This window comes from Lineus longissimus, chromosome 13 (genome assembly GCF_910592395.1).
Source record: "Lineus longissimus chromosome 13, tnLinLong1.2, whole genome shotgun sequence".
NCBI classification, from domain to species: domain Eukaryota; kingdom Metazoa; phylum Nemertea; class Pilidiophora; order Heteronemertea; family Lineidae; genus Lineus; species Lineus longissimus.
In genome coordinates this window covers 15,674,934-15,688,543 of record NC_088320.1, presented here as the reverse complement: position 1 = coordinate 15,688,543, position 13,610 = coordinate 15,674,934, and the positions used below count along the sequence as shown (strand labels likewise).

The following is a 13,610-nucleotide window of genomic DNA, read 5'->3' as shown; positions in this document are numbered from 1 at the left end:
CCCTGTAATTGTAATATCGACCAGGGACATCTTCTACAAGGATTCTCCTTTGGGTTGGGGCACTCCGCCCTTGATAGGCCTACGTCTGTTACGGATCAACTCTGAAACAGTTTCAACTCTGAAAGACACCAACTCAACTTTGAAACTGCATCTCTGAAAGTATGAAAGCCTATGACCGCAGTGGGTTCTCTAAAATGCGCTACCGGTTTCACGACAAATCAACCGAATTTCGTAAATATGATATCAAATCGCATGCAGACACAAGCTAGACTTCAGACATACATAATTCTGAAGCCTGGATAAAAGATACAATGTACATGTGCATGTAGTACAAATATATTGGCCTGGCAAAGTCATGAAGTATAGGCCTTGCTTCAGAGATGTTATGGACATATTAGGTCCTTGTCATCTGTTCTTTCTTCCGTCCGCTTCATATTTTCTTATTGATTTTGAAACCTTTTGTCCTTTTATGTTAATGTTTTTGGAACAAAGAGATTGATACCCTGTTCACGTGTTAGAGCCAACAGCGATTTGTCATCTTCATACTCCATGAATCGTGTTGTTTGATGTTTATTCACAGGTACATTGTAGGTCAACTAACGATACAGCGCTGTGCGTGCGTGTACCATCTAAACCATGGGAGATATGCAGTATGGGAAAGAAGTGTTTAAATATCAGCTACGCTATTAATGCCAGAGCGGTATACGTCGAATATTCTGATTCGGTGACAGAAAATGCACATACAGTTTCGTTAAAGCAATGTCCATTGGCTAATCGTCCAGTTGCACGAATTCCCGCTTTTTGTGGCAGTCCATAAGGAGACCAAATTATGATGACGCAATGGATTGCCCCGGTCAGGGAGTCTAGCTGCGTTGTGAAACCGCTGAATGATATGAACCCTACCCTGAAGGTGCTGATGTTTTACAATATCTTTCACGCAATGCATGATTAATTAAAGGAAATATCAGAGTACAGATACGTCGTCTGTCTTTAAATTCATGATCCTATATACGGAGAGTAATGCGTCGCCGCCACACAGATAGTTCGCCAAATCCGTTTCATGTAATATTTGGAACAAGCTTATCAAATCACCTCTCACCTATGTCTGAGGCTGAAGAGATCTAGTGACTCTAGCCTTTCACTGAGTATGTTAGATCACTCATTCCTGTTATTAATTTGGTGAATCTCCTCTGGACCTAAGAGATTAAAAACGCATAATCGTGTTTTCACGAAGGAAGAATTGTCCAACATGCCAATGTCCAAACCGCACAACCTGGGGGAAATTAATGATATAGTTTTCAAGGTAGAGGAAGTAAGCAAGACTTACGAACTTGAATAAACCAGACAAGAATCCCGGTTGACGAAATGAACCCTAGGATCCTTAAAGAGATAAAGGATAAAATTCCAGAGGCGTGCATTATGCTATTCTAAATCATAGAGTCCATCACAAATGCATGTGAGGAATTCTAGTCCTAAATCCATGCCAGTTCATCCAGAATACAAATCCTGGCTTCTCAAATCCGGTGTGACAGCGGATATAGTCCCCCTGGAGTCATAGTCCGGTAGCATTGTATTTGACCAATTAAGCAGCATGATCTATTGTACCGCTAACCCTAACCAAAACATTTAGCAATGCGGGCTGTTGTTACACGGACTATCAGCCCTAGGACTACTATCCCTTGCAGACCGGGCCCTGTCATCTAGATGCATACCTATCCTAACCACTTGAAAAATAACAAGTGAGTAGGAGTAACAGGTTGAAGTTGAAGTCGAGTGTCAATGGAATTTTGCAGACAGTGCAGTGACGAAGAAGAATTTCCAAGCATTCATGAGAGCTTTGTGCTCAATAACTCGACGCACATCCAGAATAAGCCCTACTAGACCTGGCTACAAATATTAAACCTTGCCCGAACCAACAACCATTTCAGTCGTTGGACTCCAAGCGTAGTGCAGTAGCATTTTTTCAAAAGGTAAGTGAATTCTGCCAAATATTATCTCATTGACATCAGCAGAGGGTAACCACGAAGGAGGGTGGTTCTCCCTGACCAAGTTGTCGCCATAAATCCATTTCTCTTAAAAGGGTAACAAACGTGTACGTCGTGGTGTGGTTGGCCGCCCACTTCAAAATCGGTTTACATTGCCGAATTTTTTTAAAAATCATCACATCCACAATGCCGTGATTGTGGCGCAAACAGTCAAGAATGCGATTATGTTAGGCACAAAATCAGCATTTAACCGCCTCCATTTTAGTTTATACCCGTTACCTTTGGAGAGGTTACTGATTGCGACCTTGCTAATGCTACCTACATATATACCGGGGCCCTATATATACATGTATCAAAATAATCTTAATCCTCAGTTATTGCCTCCTGACATCGGTGAATGATATTTGACGCTGTTTCAGATGAAATTCACAACGCATGTGATTTTAGGGTTGTTTTCGTGCAAGTCACTGGGGTGCAGCGTAAAAGCAAAAAAAACCCACCGCCTCACGCCTTGCCCAATCAGTGTTAACCTACTGTTACTATGGACGCCACAAACATCTTCTTTTCCATATGTGTGCTCTTTCCATTCCTCATTCGACATGTTGTTTTATATGTTGTTTTATACGTCGAAAAGAAGTGTCTTTGTTCGTCCTATTTTTTGGTCACTTTTTGGCCACGCTCTACGATGCGTGAAAAGTCAATCACAAAGGCAAGGAGAGAAGGTATGTCTGTTTTGGAGAATGGTTGAGGTATGATCGCTGGTTTAACCAAACCTTCGAGAATAGCTCGAAACACCATCCATCCTTTGGGAGGACTATAGAGTTTCATGTTCGCGCACTCGAAGTTCTTCAGCTTTGCGGAATTCTTCATTTGACTCTATATTCGTTGATCGCTCGTAAACACACCGCATACTGCTTAAGATCTCCTGTTTGCTGCGGCGATGGAAGCAAACTGGTCTAGTATACATGTGTTAATTTTTACGTATTGAGATTTTGGATTTGTTTTAGGGCAGTGCAGTATGGCGTGAAATGAAAAAGCGTTCCATGCTTTGTCGTAATCCGCGCAAGAGCTTTATTTCGTTCGTTTTTTTGCAGGGGGCGTAGAATGACCAAGCCCAGAGGCATTTGCATTCATTGATATTTCCACCACATGTTATTACGATTGCAATAACGCACGCAATTCATGCGACTTTGCTATTTTACACCCCACCGCTCGCCAATACACCCAGACAAACGAGTTTGTTCTGCGATTCAAGCAAACTCGCGTTCGGCGGGGACCGACCTTAACCTACACCCTTATATTGTAGTTTACCACTGAATACGATTGCGAGAATGCACGTTCACGCCTTTGCTCTATCATGCTTCTATGCACCCAAACCGAGACCAGCAAAAGCTTTTGCTTTGCGACATCGCAAGTGGCAATGCACCATATACAATTCAGAAATAGTTATTGCATTGGAATATTTTGTAACACCTACCTTATCCCTGGACGTCGACAGGTATATGACGATAAAGGCTCCAGCCCAACTGACAACAGTGTCAACACTCGTACAGTTTTATGTGTGCTGTCATTGAGGGTGTGTTTTTCAGTCGAGGGGCGGGGGAGTTATTCAACTCTTATAATTACGTGCCTATGGTGTATACTGGTACATTGCGTCGACAGTTAAAGCAGGGACTAGTAGATTGCGGTACTTCCTTGTAAACTTCATTCTGTTCTGGTACCAATTTTTGGAATCAGCTCCTTTATTGTTCCATCGTCCAACATACAAAATGCCTCCTCATCAATGCCTTCATCTGAAAATAGATGTAGTCCTAAATGAAATGAAAATCATGCAAAAATGAAGGTTGCCATACTTTAAGCTTAATTTGGTGGTATTACGTATACTAAGTACCAGTAATTAATGACAACAGGCCAGCCAGTCAATACTGACATGCTTCCATGTTCTTGGTTTGACTTTGATCAGGATTCAATTCTACAAGAAAAAGAAAAAAAACCTCAACTCCCACAAAATGGACACAAAAAACGTTGTAGTCCAAAAGCACCACCCCTTCTCAGCGGCCTACATGTAATGGAATGGTTTGCGGTTTTTGGAGTATTTTCAACATCCTGTGCAAATTTTATTGTAGCACTAGCAGCCAATTTAGAATCAATAAAATAAATTTTGGAACAAAAAGATTCATCAACCACAATCATTCATCAACCACTGCTGCACACTATCGATAGCCTATGGTTGAAAAACCAGCACTTAATCTTGGTACACCCTGTTGTGAGACTTTTCAATACTATCATTATATAATACTACCAATTATGACCCCCCCCCCCCATTATAGAATTAACCCTAACCCTAACCCTATGCATTATAGAATTTCCATCTATCTAGGCCTACCACTCTTGTTAATGCAGGCAAGCATTGTGTTGCTGCTAGGTATCCATACCCGGAACCCTGTCAAAAGGAGAGGATCATGCGGAGACCCTACTGAGATCCGATATATCAATTCGATGATGTACCAGGTACTGTTATTCAATGTAATCTAAGAGTACAGGAGGACAGGAAGGATCCAAGAAAGCATCCACAGAACGAACTTCTCTTTCCAAATACATAGAATTGAATAAGCTACACTACTGAACACTGACTGGACCTGGTGGTCCTGGATGATGATATGTCTCAGGCAAACTGCACTGCAAAACTTACAACTATCAATAAGACTGACTGTAGACAATTCAGACAATGACCCATCCAGAATGCCAGATCAAAACGTCCAGATTGAATGAACAGTCTCACGACGAGTGACCAGTCAGACCAGTAGGCCTTCTGGTCTCGGCAGTGGATTTCGACTGAATTCAATGTGGACATTTCAAAGCCTTTAGGCCTATGGTGGCCAGGCTTCACTACTAACAGGGCTATGGCCCTACATTGCATGTAGGGCCCTACATGTACATATGTACATGTATTGTAGCCTATACAACTGTTGGTGGTGGGTCAGTGCATGCAAATCATGAATGAATTAACATCATCTGTTCTGAATTAAGCGTCTGTGTCCGAAGCATTTTTCAGCAAGACATTTCACGCAAGATGCATGAATTTGACACTCTGCTATATAATGAGACAACAATTTCTGCTCACAAGTATTTGGAAAAGGAACATTTGGCAGAATAAGGTCGAAATCGATCGCATTTTAGATCAGTATAAAACGTCAACAGTTCCGGCGACTTCCGCCATCGATTTTTAACTCGATCCGAGTGCACCCTCTCGGAAATACCTCACACTTGCGTCAACTTTTTCGGCGGGAATAATCAAACTAACGAGTATCTCATTAAATGCATGTAATGCGCGAATGCTCTACTAATACTTCGGAACAAATTTTCAATAATGTTCACATAAAATTTAGTGCGACACTTTTCTTCATGGCGCGCATCGGATTATCACAGGAGCGCTGACGGGCGCGCACTTTCGCGGGCCTTTTTAAGTTGTCTTTAACTTATCACATCGCCTACAAACTTCTTCTTTTTCCAGTTTAGTGCATTCTTCATTAATAGAGTAGCCTACAGGCCTATCGAACTGGTGATAAAAATGTTCTGTGCATGCGTTGTGAGAACTGAAGGAAAAAGAGAACTAAAAACAGGTTTCGAATGGTGCGCGTTTTCTTTTTTGCCTTAGGCCTATACAAAATTGTCAAAAAAATGTCTTTTGTGCTATCGGAAACATGAAAAAAAGAATATCTACAAAAGCTATATCTTACCCTTGAACACTTTAACTAGTTCTCCCATCCCCCATGAGGCCAACGTTTCCTCCACGTCCATTTCAAAGATCAGCGAAAACGAAGTTTGGCTTTTGAAGCGGGTTAAAAATGGCGGCGATCGACGCTGGACATCTGCTGTCTGAGGGCGCATTCTGATTGGTCGAAGCTTACTACTTCAAGTGGTTGATTCACAAAATCAGTGATTCTGATTGGTTGGCTGATTTTACTACTTGAATAGGTAAAAAAGTATTCATGCTGTTTGGATTTCAAGTAGTTACTCTAACTATGAAAATAGTTATGTTAACTACTTATTGGTAAACGTATCGTTAACAACTTCAAATGGTAAATGATTTACTATTTAATTTTTGGAGTGTATACACAGAGTTATTGTGTAAATGCTTAAAACGGGATTGGCTAAAAAGACTCCGGGTCCGAGACAGTTGAAGGAGCAACGCATTGACAATAATGCATTCATCCCTAGAGACGATCACTGCACTGTGGTGTTATCGGATTATTTATATTTCAAGTTCATAGGAATTTGGTGATGGAAACGTCAACTCAGTGTAGAGTGTGGGATATGAGAGAGCAGCAGGCAGCATGGGAATGCCCCTATATACCAAATAACTCCATCGATCTTCTAACGGTGGTGTAGCATGAGTCGTCTTTAAAATTTGCCAAGCCCAATCTTAATCATGAAATTCGTTTTTTTCAGGTCCACTCACAATTCTACTATCTGTCGTAACTGCAATCTGAGACATATCTACACCATGAAGGTAACTACATAGGCAAACACTTCTCTAAAAATCCAGTATTTATGAAAAATTAGTTTAGAAATATCTTTACAAACTCTGTATGGAACATGGTAAACACAATGATCATCGTCGTAGATTCTGTAATAGAGCATCGTTTTTCCTCTGGGTTTTCATGGTGAAGCCAGGTGGTGGTACACACAATATCATCATGATTTCTATATATGGACCAGTTAGTTATTTCCTCTGGGTTTTCATGGTAAGACCAGCCTAAGCAGTTGAATTCATTGTTTTTTGGCACCTTTCAGGTGCAAGGACTCGGCCAAATATGTGAACGTCTGGCAGACATCTTACTACATTAAAGCTGACATGCATGCATAAAAACCCTAACGGCCAAGTTAGAAAACACCAACGCCCAACCACCAAACGACCAACTGCACTAGAAAAATGATAGACACCCAGCTTACTTGACTGCTCTCGTGAAAAGAAAAATGAAAAATATTCCTCTAGCGGGTTCGAACTGGGAATTCTCGCCACTTGATCCTTGCCGTCTTACCAACTATGCCATGAGGCCGTTGTTGTCAATGAATATATTTTTCAGTATTTCATTTCACGTACAAGCCTGAGAGAATGGCGTCTTTTGTACCATCTGTACCATTTTCAGTTTCAAAGTGGCCTTTAAAAATTTGCCCTTTTACAATATTGGCAAAGTAAATTCATAAGATACATAATCAGGAGATGAACATGACACCCTGTGATGATCATAGGAGCACGCAGCTATTTTTCGAGTTATAAAGATGCAAAACAATTTCCCGCTTTGCTAATATTCAAACCATGCGTGTATTGAGGAAATGTCTAGATTAGGTGGCATTCGATTTCCAACAATGATCGCTCAAGGTCGTAATGGCTATTTATAGTAAGACATATATGAACTGATGCTCATATCTGTGCTCCACATCCAGTGCTCTGTTGGAGAATACGGTAGCGCCACTGCGGCCTACTGGTAGTCTATCTGAGGACGTTTGAAACATGTTGGACAGGCGTTTTCAGGTATGCCTGCATGTCAGCTTTAATGTCTGTCTGCCATATACCCGATGTCCGAGCGCCTTATATCATCCTGTGGATCATTGAAACCCACACACATATTGACCCGTGCGAACCTATTTTCACTGTGCCCATATGTGGTCTTCAAGGAGTACTCTGATGGTGAACTTTCTGGGTTGTCTTCATTGGCCACTGTGGCCATTTTGGTCCCTGTGTATGTACATGGTTGTACAAGACATACACTCGGGTGTTTATTCAGGAGAACCAACAATGCAGAACATTATTCTCCCTAAACGTCACAAACCAACCCATTGGGGAGACAACTGAAGACTGTGCTTTTCACCCGGGCATATGGGTCAATGATGTAAAGCGCATGTGAGCGATCTGGAACATGCGCTATATGAATGCATATTTACATTACATTATATTACATACAGCGCGTACTGTTTGACTACCGCTTATTACTGCCTGTCAGCTCATGTGGTTCAGACATCTACTCATAACATCGGACTAGCGCTCAGTAGCCGCACATGTGAGATAGGGAAACTTGCAGGAATCATCTCGCGGCGGTCTTATGAATTCACCTCACACCACAGTCAATTTTGTCTGCATCGTGTGTGGCTCTGCACCAGACCTCTAAGTCAGATTTCTTCTAATGACAGTTACAACCACATGATGCACTGACAGTATTATTTGGCATGTTTGGTAACTAAATTCATATATTATTCATATCTTTTGAAGGAATCACCACACTCGGCGCATAATACAATGTATTTCATTGTTTGCAGACTGCCTATATCATAGTTGCGCTGGTGATGGCCATCGGGTTGCTCCAACCTTCGGATGCCCTGTATGCGTGCGTAATTAGGTGTGGCTCCAACACGCAAAAACGCAATGCCGCAGCAGCTCGACGATCGTTATTCAACAAATTCGAAGTGATGGAAGAGGCACGTGCAAGAAAACAAGCAGAACAATGAATGCCATATTGTACAGTGTTCGTTCCATCCACGTGAGTGCGTCACAAGAGTTCAAAATATGATGTATTACCACAATACTAAATAAATCACAAATAGTTATACCAGTCCGCACTGATTTGTTTTTATTTGCTTTTAAAACCTAGTTTTATGTATTCGGAATCATTGGATCACCATATGTCTATCCTCGAAAGCAATGAAAGGCAGCCGTTTCTTCGAGAAATAGGAGAAAACCTCTCGCTTCTTCCTAAAAGCAAATAAAGGCATCTGTTTCATTCTTGAAATGAGAGAAAAAATGTCGTTTCTTCCTCGAAAGCGATGAAAGGCTGCGTTGGTCATACGTTCGATTCTTGATAGTTACTCCTTAATGAGGTTGTGTAGTGCCATGGCCAAAAGTTCGATTCTTGATATTTAAGATTCACTCATCAATGTGGTGGTGCGGTACAGCGTGTGACACAGGATACCAAGTCGCAATCCTCTAGGCCAGCAGTTCTCTCATAGAGCAGTTGGTGCGTCGTCCGTTGACTCACCGTGTGAAACAGAATACTAAGCCAGAATCCTCTAGATCTGGGTTGTGAGTCGACTGTGGTTCCGCCGTTAGAAACAGGATACCAAGCCGCCATCCTCCGGGCCAGTCTCGCAACCACAGCAGTTCTCTGATAGAGCAGATAGTGAGTCAACCGTGGTTCCGCCGTCAGACGAAGGATACCCAGCTGCCATCCTCCGGGCCAGTCTCGCAACCAGAGCAGATCTCTTAAGCTGTGTTCACACTAGCGTTTTAATACGAATTGAATACGAATTAAAACCTGAATTCGTATTAACTGTTCAGACTGAAATCGTTTTGGAATGATGCCAAATCGGTTTATCGAAAACGGTTCCAGCACCGTATTGAATTCGCATCAGAATTCGGATCGCCCGATACGCATTCGGTGTGAACAACTCAATGCGCATTAACAAGGCTGCCCTCCTGTGCGCATGCGCATTATGTTATTTCCGTTCTAGCACATGGAGAACGCATGATCTGTCATTTCGTTGTCAATAGTGCATGTAGTGTCAGATTTCTTCCGTTTGTCAGCTTTGCCGGCGTTGCTGTTCCTCATCTTGTTGGACATGTTGGACATCCATCTCCATGTTGCTGTTGTAGTAGCGACATTTGCGCCTCCTGATCAGGAGAGTCGATTCGTTCTCCTAATGGCCAATAGGCGGCGATACCGGTTAATGCGCATTGGCATGTTGTGTGTGAACACCCCAATTAATGCGAATTAACATTGATTCGTATTCCGGGGCACGTATTCCGGAATGCGCATTCAATACGTATTCAGTGTGAACGCAGCTTTAGAGAGCAGATAGAGTGTGTCGACCCTTGACTCACCGTGTGACACAGGATACCAAGCAACAATCCTCTCGGCCCGTGAGTCGACTGTGGTTCCACCGTTAGACACAGGATACTAAACCGCCATCCTCCGAGCCAGTCTCGCAACCAGAGCAGTTCTCTTATAGAGCCGATAGTGAGTCGACTTTGGACTCACCGTGTGACACAGGATACCAAGCCACAATCCTCCGGGCCTTTGAGTCGACTGTGGTTCCACCGTGTGACACAGGATACCAAGCTGCAATCCTCTTGGCCAGTCTCGAAACCAGAGCAGTTCTCTTATAGAGCAGATAATGTGTCGACTGTGGACCGACGTGCACCGTGTGACACAGGATTCCAAACCGGAATCCTGCAGGACACTCTGTCAACCAGAGCAATTCTCTTGTAGAGCAGATAGTGTGTCGACTGTGGTCCCACCATGTGACACAGGACACCAAGCCGCCATCCTCTGGGCCAGTCTGGCAACCGGAGCAGTTCTGTTGTAGAACAGATAGTGAGTCAATTGTGGACTCACTGTGTGACACAGGATACCACGCCACTATCCTCTGGGCCAGTCTCGAAACTAGAGTAGTTCTCTTACAGAGCAGATAGTGTGTCGACTGTGGTCAAAACTGCACCGTGTGACACAGGATACCAAGCTACAATCCTCTGGGCCAGTCTCGAAACTAGAGCAGTTCTAGAGCAGATAGTGAGTCGACTGTGGTCTCACCGTGTGACACAGGATACCAAGCCACAATCCTGCGGGACAGTCTGGCGACGTTTGTCTATCACTGTTGACGTCCAGGCCGATCTCTGCTGGAGGGAGGTCCTCTTGGCAAGTATCGCAACCAGAGAAGTTCTCTTATTGAGCAGATAGTGTGTCGACTTTGGACCCACCGTGTGACATAGGATACCAAGCCGAATTCCTCTGGGCCAGTGAGTCGACTGTGGTCCCACCGTGTGACACTGGATACCAACCCACAATCCTCTGGGACAGTCTCCCAACCAGTGCAGTTCTCTTATAGAGCAGATAGTCAGTAAACTATGGTCCCACCGTGTGACACAGGATACCATGCCATAATCCTCTGGGACAGTCTGGCAACCAGAGCAGTTCTCTTATAGAGCAGATATTGAGTCAACTGTGGTCCAACCGTGTGACACAGGATCCCAAGCCACAATCCTTTGGACCACTGAGCAGTTCCCTCTTAGAGTGAATAGTGTGTCGACTGTGGTCCCACCGTGTGACATAGGGTACCAAGCCGCAATACTGCGGGACTGTCTGACAACCAGAGCAGTTATCTTGTAGAGCAGATAGTGAGTCGACTGTGGTCCCACCATGTGACTCAGGATACCAAGCTACAATCCTCTGGGTCAGTGAGTCGACTGTGGTTCCGCCGTTAGACACAGGATATATACCAAGCCGCCATCCTGTGGGACAGTCTGGCAACAAGAGCAGTTATCTAATAACGTAGATAGGGAGTCGACTGTTGACCCACCGTGTGACACAGGATACCAAGCCTCAATCCTCTGGGTCAGCCTGGCAACTTTTTGTCTGTCACTGTTGACGTCCATGCCGGTCTCTGCTGGTGGGAGGTGTAGTGGGCTACTGGTGCTGGTTGGTTGAGTCGTTACAAGATGTGATCAGCCTTTCTCTGCAGTTGGTTTTTCTCTATCCTATAGACTCTTCTCTATGCCTTCAATTATTTGCCAATGCACCTGTTCGTATTTTCCGGAAGTGTTGTAAAGCTGCATCATGTTACTTCCGGCAGCGGCGACTTTGGCTTGAGAGCATCATCTTAAGCTGTGTTCTCACTGGGCCTTTAAAACGTCTTGAAAACGTTTTAAGTCTTTAAAACGGTTTAGGGTGCCACACTAGAGGGTCCTTAAAACGTTTTGAAACCGTTTTAACGAGAACGGTTCATGATGCGCTTTCAAGTCGTCTTGAAACCGTTTCAGCTAAAACGGTTCTGTGGCTTTTTGAATGTGGTGCTATCAATGCGTTGTACGCATGCGCAATAGTGATTTTTACTTTACTTCCGTTCTGAAGCCTGGATGCTGCGTGTGTCTGACATTTCATTTATTTTGTGCTTGCTTCGCTTAGAATGGCTGGGAGAGGTAATGTGTGGGCCAGGATTGAAGTTCTTGCCCTCCTGGGCCTGTGGAGGGACGAGGACGTAGAGGGGCAGATGCAAAACGTTCATAGAAATACTCCTATCTACAACCAAAACGATTCAGTGTGACCCGCTCAAAACGTTTTGAAGACGCTTTGAGAACGCTTTTAAAATCTAGTGTGGCCTGTGCGTTTTTGCTAAAACGTTTTCCGTCGGACGCTTTACGGAGAACGACTTCAGATCGGATTCAGTGAGAACACAGCTGATAAGATATCAACATGAAAACATCCCAGAAAGTCTTATGCAAGTATCAATTCGTTTCTTGTACCCCCCTCCTCAAGGGTAGTTGAGCTATCACCACTAATCTTTGCCGATGCTTGAGTAGTGTTTATATTTCCTTCAGTGAAAATTTGGCGAAGCTGGAAAGAATAAGGATGCTAATGTGTCGATGTCTTGTCGAACATACAGCCTTACCCATTAAAATTAGTCCGGTTATTTTATATGATGGTGACAACTGATATACTGTTGATGGTGATGTCTTGACGAAAGAAAAAGTAGCCTTGGTGAAAAAAGGGTGATGCTTGAGCCTTAAGATGTCGTTATAGGGTGCATAGAATTGGCATGATTTCTTTCATTCATAGGAAGAACCGAGAACCTTTCTTTGCTTTTGAGGAAGAATTTGCATGATTTCCTTCATTCATAGGAAGAACCGAGAGCCTTTCTTTGCTTTTGAGGAAGAATTGGCATGATTTCTTTCATTCATAATATATATATATATATAACGAGTCTTGTATAGCGCAGTATCCGATCCATTAGGATCGCTCAAAGCGCTGCATCACTGCTAATGAAGGCTTCAGAAAAGAGGAAATGTTTCAAGGAACGTTTGAAAGGAACAATGTCTTGGATGTTTCTGATAGTTGCTGGAAGTTTATTCCACATTTTTGGTACACCAATAGAAAAAGCTCTAGTTCCTATTGATTGCACCTTTGCTCTGGGAGGTTGAAGGAGAGTTTCAGCTGAGGAGCGAAGGGGACGGTTAGGTGTGTAGATTGATATAAGCTCGGAGAGATAGGATGGGGCCAGACCATGGAGACATTTGAAAGTAAGGAGGGGGACCTTGTAAGCGATACGCTGTTCAACAGGGAGCCAATGTAGAGACTTGAGGACTGGGGTAATATGTGACCTCTTTCGAGACTTGGTAATAAGACGAGCCGCGTTGTTTTGCACTAACTGCAGTGGACGGACAGTAGATTTAGGCAAGCCAAGAAGAAGGGAATTGCAGAAGTCAAGTCTAGAAGTGATGAGGGCTTGAATATAGAGCCTGGTGGTGATGACCGATAGATATCTGCGGATCTTTCCAATATTGCGGATATGAAAGTATGAGGCCCTAACACAAGCACTGATGTGCTGTTTGAAAGTGAAATCACTGTCAAAAACTACACCAAGGTTTCTCGCTGAAAGAGAAGCATACACATCAGCGTCAATGATGCGGACTGATTGCAGCCTAAGCACGTCGATGTGCTTCTTGGGACCAATGAACAATAGATCTGTCTTTTCACCATTACACTTGAGAAAGTTTCTTACCAACCATTTGTTGAGGTCGAAAACACCGGTTGACATCAAGTCACATGTGGGGCCGAGTGCCTTCCTTTGCTT

General features: G+C 43.4%; 1 long non-coding RNA gene across 1 annotated transcript; it reads left to right on the top strand.

Moving 5' to 3' along the window:
• The first annotated feature begins 1,864 nt into the window (after nt 1–1,864).
• LOC135498239 (uncharacterized) lies at nt 1,865–8,594 on the top strand. The gene is made up of 3 exons (XR_010449029.1): nt 1,865–1,970; nt 6,438–6,498; nt 8,307–8,594. It is a non-coding gene; the product is annotated as an uncharacterized LOC135498239 (long non-coding RNA).
• The last annotated feature ends 5,016 nt before the right edge of the window (nt 8,595–13,610 follow it).